Below are 12,906 nucleotides of genomic sequence, written 5' to 3' on the forward strand. Positions count from 1 at the left end.
CAACCCGAGGGGGACAGGCCACCCCCGAGGACACCATGCCCAGAAGCCTCTGAAACTGATTTCAGGGGACCGCTGGCTGCTGCCTGATAGTTCAAGCAGCTCAGCACTGACTGTGCGTGCTCGTGAGCGATCACGCCGTCATGGAGACAGTGTTGAGTTCTCTACCAGGAAAAAGGGGAGCTCCGCGCCAGGGAGAGCTGCCCTCTTTCTCCCGGCTGACCCGTTACTGACATGCCAGCCCCTCGACAGTGCCGAGGGAACTGTACATGAGAGTATGCGGTCAGTTGTCATGAACCACTCCTGGCGCTTCTGCGCCTCCTGAACGGCACCCTTGCAAGGTACTGCTCAAGGTATGCAGCGACCCCTGGTTTTGGGGATGATGAAGTGCAGCTGTAGAAGCCACTGGACATCTCGGCCGAGGGGACGGTTCGATCGCCTTCGCCAGAGGGGTGGCAGCCCCGGCCTGGAGCACGGGAACATCCCTGCCTCTGCTGAGGTAAGAGGATGCCCGAGGTCCGGCGGAGGTCTGGCGAACTGGATCGAATGCCGAGACGGACCACACTCCCAGCCACCGTGATGGTTTGAAATGCTAACCAAGCACCCAGGGACCTCACAGGGGGGGCTGCGATCTGCTTCATCAACCCGCGGGGGTTGGTTCAATGACTAGCAGTGCTGGTCCCCCCGGGGGGGAACGGCTCCGCTAAATCACCTGCCAGGCGATGGCGCAGCTCGACGCACCGTCGAAGCGAGAGGGCTGAGGGCTTTATACTCGTCATTGCGTGCCGCCACGACGCAACGTCGAGTTGCCGAACACCATCTTCCAGAGGGTGAGAGCGGCTGCAAGTGGGACCCAGAGAGAGACCTCTCCTTGTGAGAAGGCGGGCACTAGGCCCCCAAAGGGGCCCAGAAGGTGTTTGGGACGTGGCAGGGACCGCCCCAGTCCGACCATCCAGCAACCAAGGCTGGGTCGGGCCCGATGGTTCAATCTCTCTAGGTGGTCCTTCTCTCGACGTCTTCCTCCGGGGGGCCACCTGCGGGGGCACCAGAACCGGAGTCGACGCTGGAGAAGGCCAGGGCTGCTGGGGGCAGACCACGTGCGGGACCTCGACGGCCGAAAGGCGGCCGGGTCACAGCAGGCCGGTCTGTTTCTACACTGTCAAAAGGCTGCTGGAGCAGTCCTTGACAGCGCCACCAATCAGCTGACCTTGCGAGAGGGGAGTCGGAAAGTGGCCTTTCTCGACATCGTCCCCCTGCGCAAGATTGGGTCCGAGGCATTTTTCCGGGCCACTGATGTGGACATCGTCCGACCCAGCCTGTGCTGCCACCGCGGTCCCCGGAGGGCCAGTCGGCGGCAGCACTACTTGGGTCGGTCTTACCCGGTGGGTCTCTCTTTAGCGCCCTGGCCTGCAGGGTGGCCATGGCGTAAGAGTGGAGGCAGCTTGGCCCACGGCACTGCCAGCCTCAACACCAGGGATGTCGAGACCTTACATGCCGTGGACGGTGAGTCTAGGTCAAGCCTCCCAGGTGGCCACCGTCTGCGGATACCCGCGACTGCATGCTCCACCCAGGGTGCATTGACATAGTCCCTAGCCGCCTCCCCGCCCCGAGGGAAGAGAGGGCGATAGAGCCAGCTAGACGAAAAGCGCGCCGAAGGCGACGCTCCAGGTCTTACTGAACTCCTTATGCAGCTCGGTAAAACTTGGCACTTGAGCCGGGCACGGCTTGGAGTCGCGCCCGGGCCCAATGTGCGAAGTACCCAGCCGCGAGCACCAGGGCTGCGGCGCACCGCAAACCGGCGCTCACGGCGGTCCGAGCGAGCATGGCTGACATCTTGACGTCTGCTCTCACCTGTGCTCGACCTCCCGAGGGAGGGAGCTTCAGGGAATCGCCAGAGTCTGATGCCAGCAGGTCGCGCTCCGATGTTGCAAGAGACACCTCATCTCCATGGCTCGTGTCCGAGCGCATGGCTGATGAATAAGAAGGCTTAGGACCATCCTTGGGGAACTGCTAAACAAGCGAGACGGGGCGCGAGCGGTCCGCGAGCCGCGGCTGACGGATTAACGCTCACGATAGTCCCCACATCACCCTCGCTGCTCGCCGCCGCTGACGGCAGGTCCGTAGCCGCTGCGGTCACAGAACGGGAAGCAAACGAGGTGGTGGCTTCCTCTTGACAGAACATAGCCACCGTGACGCAACGTCTGAATAGCCATCCGCCCGCAGTGACGCAACGTCTGCCTAGACATCCGCGCGCAGTGACGCAACGTCTGCCTAGACATCCGCGCGCAGTGACGCAACGTCTGGATAGCCATCCGCGCGCAGTGACGCAACGTCTGACTAGCCATCCGCGCGCAGTGCGGGCAGGACGAATCCACGAGGCTGCCACAGTGGTCGGACCCCCGAACACTTGTGGCAACCACCGTGTCCGTCCCCGTCCTCGATGAGTCTACTGCACCCAAGAGATCAGCAGGCAATGCCACGCTGATGAAATTGCTCTTTTAGAAAAATACTGCCAGGACGCCCAGGGGAATCTCCGCTGCACCGCGTCGTAGAAATCGGCAATTCGAAGAATGTCATCAGATGCGAAGGCTCCGAAGAACAAAAGGTGAATGAATGAGCACGCCGGCTCCCCTTTTATACCCGGATATCCGGGGGTGGAGCCCGGCATGCAAATTTCATTCGCCAATTTCATTGGCCTTTTCAAAATAGTCAGAGATGATTGGTTCTCAAGGGCGAACCCCATCTGTCGGCTTCGACACAACGTCGAGAGACCGACAGAAAGGGAACTCACAGACTCAACCAGGCGACACTTGGTCAACATTGTTGTTGCGCACATTACTGACAAAGAAGGGTAAGCACAGTTTCGTAAATCATAGTTAGAAGATCAATACATATTTGAATATTGTTATTGTTCCTTTCAAAGCCATGTCCCTTCTAAAGAAACAAAGACTCGTTGTGCTTTGGGAATTGTAACACTGTTCCCATCACTTTAGGATCCATACTCAAGAACTGGATATGTAAGTACTTGTATTCATTGTCATAAATACCTACTAGAAGAAAATTTTTAATAAAATGCTGAAGGATTTTATTATGGCTAAGCAACTCTTCTCACTTTCTGAATCATGCCTAAAACAAGTTAAGACTAAGAATTTTTTTATTTGATCTTCAAAACTATTTTGTTTGTTTTTATATAAAGGAGCATTTTTATGATCCTAAGAGCAACCAAGGATACATATCTTGGCGACTCAAAACAGTTTCGCGGCAAAGCAAACACCACGCCGGACACCACAGTAGGAAGGATGGTAGGTCAAGTGGAACATCAGACATTGAGGGCAGTGGAGGACCAACAGCTCATAGAGAAACTTGCAACCATTTGGAACTGCAGTTGGCGGGTGACCAATGCAAAGAAGCAATATCATGAATCATTGTGCACAAAATGACCTGATTCTTGACAAAATGAAAGCAACATTCAAGCACAGACAGCTCCTTATTCATGATTCAGCGAAGTCCAATACAGTCCTTTCAGTTTTTACCAGATTTCTCAACACTAAGGGATTGGTAAAATACAGTTGATGAGTACAACGAGAAGAGAAAATTAAGCTCATGTGAAAAACTGTGGTGTCTAGGATCTGTATTGTTTAGTAATGTTAATTGATATTTGTTGCAGATACTTCAAGATTTTGACATCCAATTTGGAACCGAAACAGCCTCCAGGCTTCTTGAACAATGGGATAGTCTAAAGCCCAAAATCATTGCAGAAGCAAGAACGCTTACTTCGACCTTGCATCTGAACAGCCTGCTGTCAGATGCCCAGGGTAACAGACAAGACGAGGATTCCGATTGGCAAGGTAAGGTTTTCTGTAAAGATGGTGTTTATGTTTGTCTGCTACTCACAATAAACTAATTTCTGTTAATCCACATGTTTTATTTTTTGCAGGATGGGACAGTGACGTCCTCTATTTTACTCCTGGCCTATCTTTTGCCTCCTTCAGCTGGTGGTAGGAATAAATCTACCAAGATAAGCATCAGAGAGGCAATGGACCATATTGTGCAGTTTCACAAGGTTTGCATGGAAACATAGGTTATATATTGGGTTATATGTTTTCTTATATAATTTTTTTATTTAGGCTTAAGACTGAAGGGCTTCAACCACATCTCCTTGCAGTTGGCTCAGCGAAGAGCGTCATCCATGATTTTTACATCGTGATGGATGGAAAACTGCTTCCATGTCAGGCAAAGTCTTCACTTTCTGCCTTTGATGAACTTTTTAAAGCATACTTTGTCTTTAGCGTGTCTTATCCTCACTGCTTAGGTGCAATGTATACATTCATCCAGACAACTATCTACAAGATAGATCTTGGTATAGTTCGTGAAACCCCTAGGGTTAAGGACCTACGCGCTAAACTTTTGAACTAGTTAAACTAGATTAAAATGTTTCGCTGCTTTGTTTGCAAACTGGCACATTCTAAAATCAATGACCTTGTTTGTCATCTAAAACTTATTCATGCTTACTATCCTGGGAAAAAATTGAACCTGAAATGTGCACAGAAAAATTGTAAACGCAGCTTCATGACTTATGCTGGATTTCGAAAACACCTAACTAGTGTTCATGGAAATGACTATCTAGACCAAACTGAGACTGAAAATCAAACTGACGAAGATAATGAACAGGTTGAGATGATGTCGGATTTAAATAATGATGTTGAAATACCAGAGACATCATCCAATGATAAAAGAAGAGGTACTGAAACTCAAGAAATGTGTGCATCCATTATCGCTAGATTGCAAAACAGTGGAGTAGCAACCAGTGTTGTAACATCTGTAGTATCGGATATGGAAGAACTGGTACATGAAATTCATTCAAATATCAAAAGTGAGGTGATGAATCTACTTCCAGCTGATGATTTTGCAACATCATCTAAAATAGAGCACTGTTTTGATAATCTTGATAATCCATTCTCAAAACTAAGTACAGAAACCAAATGGAAAAAATATTTAAAAGAGAAATGGGCTGTTCTTGACCCTACAGAGATCCAATTAGGTGTAAGATTTGATAGCAGATTAAATCGGGTGACACGGACGTATGATCAAACCCCTGTAACTGACAAATTCATTTACATTCCCTTGCTGGATACCTTGCAGTTTATTTTTAGGAATTCTGAGATACATAAACATGTCAAATCCAAGTAAGAGTAACAGTGTCTATAAGGATTTTTGTGACGGAAATTATTATAAAAACCACCCACTGTTCAGTAAACAACCAAATTCTCTTCAAATACAGTTATTTTATGACGAATTTGAATCCCCTGGGCTCCAAGCAAGGTATCCACAAAATCAGAGCCATCCCACCAAAACTCAATTCAAGTTTAATGAATATTCATTTACTGTCATTATTTCATGCACACGATGTTAAGAATTATGGATTTGATGCCATTTTACTGCCCCTTGTTAAAGATTTAAAAGTCCTTGAAAGTTCAGGAATTCAAGTTCCTTTCTCGAAAGAGCCCTTGTTTGGCACAGTTGCCCAGGTTACAGGTGATAATTTAGGGATGCATACACTTCTTGGGTTCATGGAATCTTTCAGTGCCCATTACTTCTGTCGGTTCTGTCTAGTAGACAAGAAAACATCACAGTCAGTTTTCAGTGAAGAGGGCACTAATGTTGTATTATGAAACAAAGGTTTACAGGAACAGCACTATGCAGATTTGTTAGCAGACCCTTCCATTTCTTCGTCTTTTAGTGTTAAACGTACATGTCTGCTCAATGACTTGAAATATTTTCATATATGTGACAATTACTCACCAGATATAATGCACGACATACTTGAGGGCGTTGGACAGTATGAAATAAAATTACTTCTTGAGTATCTGTCTGGAATTATATCCAGACAAGACATATGTAACCGAATTTTCATTTAATTATGGCTATTTGGAAAGGAAAAATCGGCCTACTAGATTAAATCTGGATCAGGCAGGGAATGGAATTGGACTGAATGCCATTCAGGAGACATTGTTTGTGAGGGAAATAAGTACTGGCACTTACTACTTCTGTTATTGTAGATTATAAACATAGTGTTTTCTCCTGTAATCAAAGAAGGTATGACCTACTTCTTAAAACACCTTATTGTGGAACATCATAGTCTTTTTAAAGAGTTATATCCACAGAGGAATTTGATTCCAAAACACCATTACATGTTACATTATCCACATTGCATACGCAAAATTGGTCCATTAATCCATGTATGGACCATGCGATTCGAGGCAAAACACAAGTTTTTTAAAAACAGTGTAAAAAATTTCAAAAACATCACAAAGTCTCTCGCGTTAAAACATCAGTATGCAATTGCGTATCACTGGGAAACTTTGCCCTTTAGAAATGTTGAATATGGGCCCCTAAAAACTTTAGAAGTCAATGATGTACCATACAGGGGCATTTTTCTTGAAAAGTATCCAAATTCGAATCGTGACATCACAGTAACTTCATGGTTAAGACATTCTGGAACTGAATATCATATTGATTTACTGGTTTGCACTAAAATGGAGAAGGACCTACCGATTTTTAGTAAAATTATTGATATTGTTCTAATAGATGACGAAAATATTTTAGTAACTAAGGACTTCGAAACGGTTGGTTTTGTTGAGCATCTTCATGTTTACCATGTTAGAGAACATAATGTTTTCGGTCTGTTAAGAGTAGAGGATATTCTATTTTTCAGACAATTTGATATACAAGCATCATATGGGTTTGACGAACCGCATTTGTATATTGTTCCAATTCATTGTTTTGTTCATGAAGATGTTTAGTCTTGAACTATGTAAGAATGTAAAATGCAATCACAAATTCAACCCAATTGAATTGACATGTCTTGTTTAACATGTTAAAAAAAGTATTGTTCATTTTATAATGGTATGGTCTCGCATGCGATGTTTAAAAAGAATGCTTAAGAATGTTTTTACAAAAGAACTTAGCATTACCAACATGTGAATTCTATTTTGCATTGATGTAGGCCTATATTGCAATCTTATATATATACTGTGTGTCTTTACTGATTCTTGCACTTCTTTCTGATGTGTCAGAAAACAGAGAAGTTATGCTTTCAAATGTTTTGAATGGAAAAATGTCTTGGATTTCTGAAATGATCCATGTTCTTTAAAACAAACTTTCAAAAAAATTCATATATCAGGAACAAAAAAAACATTTCTATGTATGTTTGTTTCATCATTGTGTATATATTAGTACACACATTTTACATACATTTTAATTAATTAAAATGTATAATTCATATGTTGTCATTCATATTAACACATTGCTGGTGTCTATTTAATCTTACAAGGGTGTACATTTTAACACTTGTGGGAAAAGATAACACTGTGGCAGGATATACATACACTTCTGTTGGGTGTACAAATAAACTCTTTCGGTGTACAAATCTATTTTGAGAGTAATGTACATATTTAACACTGTCAAAAGTGTTATTTTAACTCCAAATCGGAGGGAGTCATATGTACATTTTTTGAGTGTTGAATTTGACTCAATTTGAGTAAAATGTACACTGCTGTTTTTGCTGTGTACACCTAAACATCACAGAAAATCTTTCTTTTAAAAGAAATTATAATTTAGAATGTTATTTAAGCAATGAAGTTTACGAGGACACAGAAACCATGTTTACGTTGTTATACACATGTCATTACACAGCTTTGTATCCTCGTAAATCACGTATAGAAGCACACACTCATAGTTTACATACACAAAAGTATTAGGACACCCCCTTTTCATGAACAGGTTTGTCTGCTTTAGTCATTTCCATCCATCCATTTTCTACCGCTTATCCGGGGCCGGGTCGCGGGGGCAGCAGTCTAAGCAGAGATGCCCAGACATCCCTCACCCTAGACACTTCCTCTAGCTCTTCCGGGGGGACACCGAGGCGTTCCCAGGCCAGCCGGGAGACATAGTCCCACCAGCATGTCCTAGGTCTTCCCCGGGGTCTCCTCCCGGTCGGACGGGCCCTGAACACCTTCCGGGGAAGGCGTCCAGTAGGCATCCGTAACAGATGCCCAAGCCACCTCAGCTGACCCCTCTCGATGTGGAGGAGCAGCGGCTCTACTCCGAGCTCCTCCCGGGTGACCGAGCTTCTCACCCTATCTCTAAGGGATCGCCCAGCCACCCTGCGGAGGAAGCTCATTTCAGCCGCCTGTATCCGGGATCTTGTCCTTTCGGTCATGACCCAAAGCTCATGACCATAGGTGAGAGTAGGAACGTAGATTGACCGGTAAATTGAGAGCTTCGCCTTGCGGCTCAGCTCTTTCTTCACCACGACGAACCGGTACATCGACCGCATTACTGCAGAAGCTGCACCGATCCGTCTGTCAATCTCCCGTTCCATCCTTCCCTCACTCGTGAACAAGACCCCGAGATACTTAAACTCCTCCACTTGAGGAAGGAACTCTCCACCAACCTGAAGTGGACAAGCCACCCTATTCCGACTGAGGACCATGGCCTCGGATTTGGAGGTACTGATTTTCATGCCAGCCGCTTCACACTCTGCTGTAAACCGTCCCAGTGCATGCTGAAGGTCCTGGTTTGAAGGGGCCAACACGACAACATCATCCGCAATTGGCAGAGACGAGATCGTGTGGTCCCCAAACCTGACACCCTACGGCCCCTGGCTGCGCCTAGAAATTCTGTCCATAAAAATTATGAACAGAACCGGTGACAAAGGGCAGCCCTGCCGTAGTCCGACATTCACTGGGAACAAGTCCGACTTACTGCCGGCAATGCGAACCAAGCTCCTGCTTCGGTCGTACAGAGACCTGACAGCCCTTAGTAAAGGACCACAGACCCCATACTCCCGAAGCACCCTCCACAGGATGCCACGAGGGACACAGTCGAATGCCTTCTCCAAATCCACAAAACACATGTGGATTGGTTGAGCAAACTCCCATGAACCCTCCAGCACCCTGTAGAGGGTGTAGAGCTGGTCCAGCGTTCCACGGCCTGGACGAAAACCACGCTGTTCCTCCTGAATCCGAGGTTCTACTATCGGCCGTATTCTCCTCTCCAGTACCCTGGCATAGACTTTCCCGGGAAGGCTGAGAAGTGTGATCCCCCTGTAGTTGGAACACACCCTCCGGTCCCCCTTCTTAAAAAGAGGGACCACCACCCCGGTCTGCCATCCCAGAGGCACTGTCCCCGACCGCCACGCGATGCTGCAGAGGCGTGTCAGCCAAGACAACCCCACAACATCCAGAGACTTGAGGTACTCAGGGCGAATCTCATCCACCCCCGGTGCCTTGCCACTGAGGAGTTTCTTGACTACCTCAGGGACTTCGGCTTGGTTGATGGACGAGTCCACCTCTGAGCCCTCAGCCTCTGCTTCCTCAATGGAGGACGTGACGGTGGGATTGAGGAGATCCTCGAAGTACTCCTTCCACCTTCCGACGACATCCCCAGTTGAGGTCAATAGCCTCCCACCTCCACTGTAAACAGCGTTGGTAGGGCACTGTTTCCCTCTCCTGAGGTGCCGGACGGTTTGCCAGAATCTCTTCGAGGCCAGTCGATAGTCCTTCTCCATGGCCTCACCAAACTCCTCCCAGGCCCGAGTTTTTGCCTCCACAACCACCCGGGCAGCAGTCCGCTTGGCCTGCCGGTACCCGTCAGCTGCCTCAGGAGTCCCACAAGCCAACCAGGCCCGATAGGACTCCTTCTTCAGCTTGACGGTTTCCCTTACTTCCGGTGTCCACCACCGGGTTCGGGGATTCCCGCCTCGACAGGCACCGGAGACCTTACGGCCACAGCTCCGAGCGGCCGCTTCGACAATGGAGGTGGAGAACATGGTCCACTCGGACTCAATGTCTCCAGCCTCCCTCGGGATCTGGTTGAAGCTCTGCCGGAGGTGGGAGTTAAAGATCTCTCTGACAGGAGACTCGGCCAGGCGTTCCCAGCAGACCCTTACAGTACGTTTGGGTCTGCCGAGTCTGTCCAGCTTCCTCTCTCGCCATCGGATCCAACTCACCACCAGGTGGTGATCAGTTGACAGCTCCGCCCCTCTCTTAACCCGAGTGTCCAAAACATACGGTCGCAGGTCAGATGAAACGACTACAAAGTCGATCATCGACCTGCGGCCTAGGGTGTCCTGGTGCCATGTGTACTGATGGACACCCTTATGCTTGAACATGGTGTTCGTTATAGACAAACTGTGACTAGCACAGAAGTCCAATAACTGAACACCGCACGGGTTCAGATCAGGGGGGCCGTTTCCTCCCAGTCACGCCCCTCCAGGTGTCACTGTCGTTGCCCACATGGACGTTGAAGTCCCCCAGTAGGACGACGGAGTCCCCAGTCGGAGCACTTTCCAGCACCCCTCCCAGGGACTCCAAGAAGGTCGGGTACTCTGCACTGCCGTTCGGCCCGTAGGCACAAACAACAGTGAGAGACCTAACCCCGACCCGTAGGCGCAGGGAGACGACCCTCTCGTTCACCGGGGTAAACTCCAACACATGGCGGGAGAGCTGGGGGGCTATAAGCAAACCCACACCAGCCCGCCACCTCTCACCATGGGCAACTCCAGAGTGGTGAAGTGTCCATCCTCTCTCGAGGAGTGTGGTTCCAGAGCCCAAGCCATGCGTAGAGGTGATCCCGACTATCTCTAGTCGGAACCTCTCAACTTCACGCACCATCTCAGGCTCCTTCCCCGCCAGCGAGGTGACGTTCCACGTCCCTAGAGCTAGCTTCCGTATCCAGGGATCGGGCTGTCGAGGCACTCTCCTCCGACTGCCGCCCGATTCACTCTGCACCGACCCCCTATGGTCCCTCCCGCACGTGGTGAGCCCACGGGAAGCTCCAATGAAGCTTAGTCATTTCCGTGACAACAAATCTCAAAGCATATAATAATATTCTAGGGAACTGTGTGCTTCTAATTTTAAAGTAGCAGTTTGGGATGGGTCTAGTAATGCATAGTTTAAAAATACATTGTTCGTAGAGTCAGTGTGGAACAATTGGTCTGCATAAAGCACATTTGGTGTGACCCTTATATTCAACTTTGAGCCAAAAACTCGTAACCCAACACCAATGACTTGTGCAGAGTCAGGAGTAGTCTACAAATGTCATTGTATATTATTTTGTTTCCCTCGTTTTTGGAACAGTTTTAGAAGCATCTTTTTCTGGTCCAAAATGGCTGTACCTTTGTGTACAAGGGACTGATGTGGAGTGATTAATTTTTGGCTCAGTCTGCATTTAAGTGTGTTCAGGACTTGGCTTTATGCAGACAAGTCAAGTTCTTCTTCGCTTACTAAATTAATAATTTCTTTCTGAAACTTTTCTTTTATATAGGCTCAATGTCATGTTGGAAGGGGCATAGAATGAAAAAGCACATTTACCAAATTCTGAGGACACTTTTGGAAATTTTAAGTGTAAATACGATTGAGATCTGGTGCAATAACTATTTGTGTACAATGTTAAAAGATTAGAAAAATAAGAGGGTAATTTGCCCAGAAGTTTCTAAGAAATAAATAAATATATATATGAACATTCCTCCTAAAATTTAAAGAGGAACATGAAACAGATTCATATAATATACAATGATGAGAGCGTGAATTTGCACCACAAACAAAAGGTAATGCTGCATGGTAAAAAAATCTATTTGGACATTAAAAGCCAATTTCTCATCCATCCATATACCTAAATATTTATAGGAGCCAACTATTTCAATATGGTTACCATCTAGAGTTGAGGATAACTCTTGCCTGACTGCCTAATATTTATTTTTCAGTGAGGAGAATACAGCATTGTTCTGCCACTTTTCCTGTGACATAGCTATTCAACTATTCTGCTGTCCAGAAATTAATTCCGTCTCATCACGATCTGTGCACATCATACAAATGGATATTATACAGTATATTATTTGGTCCCCACTGTGCATTACAGAGAGCGGGCAGTATTTGGTACTATGTAGCCTATGTACTGTTACGTTTTATTCCACTCATGTTACAATAACTTGATTTAAAGGAATTTGAATCAGCACTGTAACTTTCTCAATTATTGGTAAAAACAATAAACATTATGCTTGCACATGTGGGTAATAAACTTTTGTGAAGCGATTTCTGTTTTGTGAAATCCTATTCTATTTATAGTGCATGGAAATGTTTGAAAATGATTCGATTCGACACATTACCTGATGATTCAGTTTGCTTCCTGAATTCAGTGTTGGGGCTTTCCAGAAAAATGGTACGTGCTCAAACAAACATTGTATATGAGCGTTCCCTACTGTCTGAAAACGGTAATATGATAAAAGGTCAAATCGTGTTATGCTTTAATGCTTTTAACCCCGTTAGGTTATTTTTATGTAACCAAACGAGAACCTGTAGAGAACGTTCCCATTAGGTTATTTTTAGGTTATTTTTATGTAACCAAACGAGAACCTGTAGAGAACGTTCCCATTAGGTTATTTTTAGGTTATTTTTATGTAACCAAACGAGAACCTGTAGAGAACATTCCCATTAGGTTATTTTTAGGTTATTTTATGTAACCAAACGAGAATATGTAGAGAACGTTCCCATTAGGTTCTTTTTAGGTTCTTTTTATGTAACCAAACGAGAACCTGTAGAGAATGTTCCCTGCTTGTTATTTTTAGTTTATTTAAATAAACCATAAAATAACTTGCAGGGAACGTTCTCTAGGTTCTCTTTTGGTTACATAAATAATTACCTAATGGGAACCATATGGGAACATTAGGGAACGTTCTGTGTTTGCTGTGATGCACCAACTTCAGTAGAGCAGTAAAACAGCTAAATGCTTACAATATTATTTTGTCACACAATGTAGTTTAAATGATTGTTTAGGCATGAATGTGTTTGTATAATGTTCAAATCTGCAGTTGTTTAATAAAGATCGCGTTTATTTTAAAAGAGGATT

General features: G+C 46.1%; 1 long non-coding RNA gene across 1 annotated transcript; it reads left to right on the plus strand.

Moving 5' to 3' along the window:
- The first annotated feature begins 2,711 nt into the window (after nt 1–2,711).
- Nucleotides 2,712–7,276, plus strand: LOC306898114. The gene is made up of 6 exons (XR_013787083.1): nt 2,712–2,848; nt 2,921–3,014; nt 3,194–3,299; nt 3,665–3,845; nt 3,935–4,060; nt 4,125–7,276. It is a non-coding gene; the product is annotated as an uncharacterized lncRNA (long non-coding RNA).
- The last annotated feature ends 5,630 nt before the right edge of the window (nt 7,277–12,906 follow it).

The sequence above is a fragment of the Barbatula barbatula genome (genome assembly GCF_947034865.1).
Source record: "Barbatula barbatula genome assembly, chromosome: 8".
Lineage (NCBI taxonomy): Eukaryota > Metazoa > Chordata > Actinopteri > Cypriniformes > Nemacheilidae > Barbatula > Barbatula barbatula.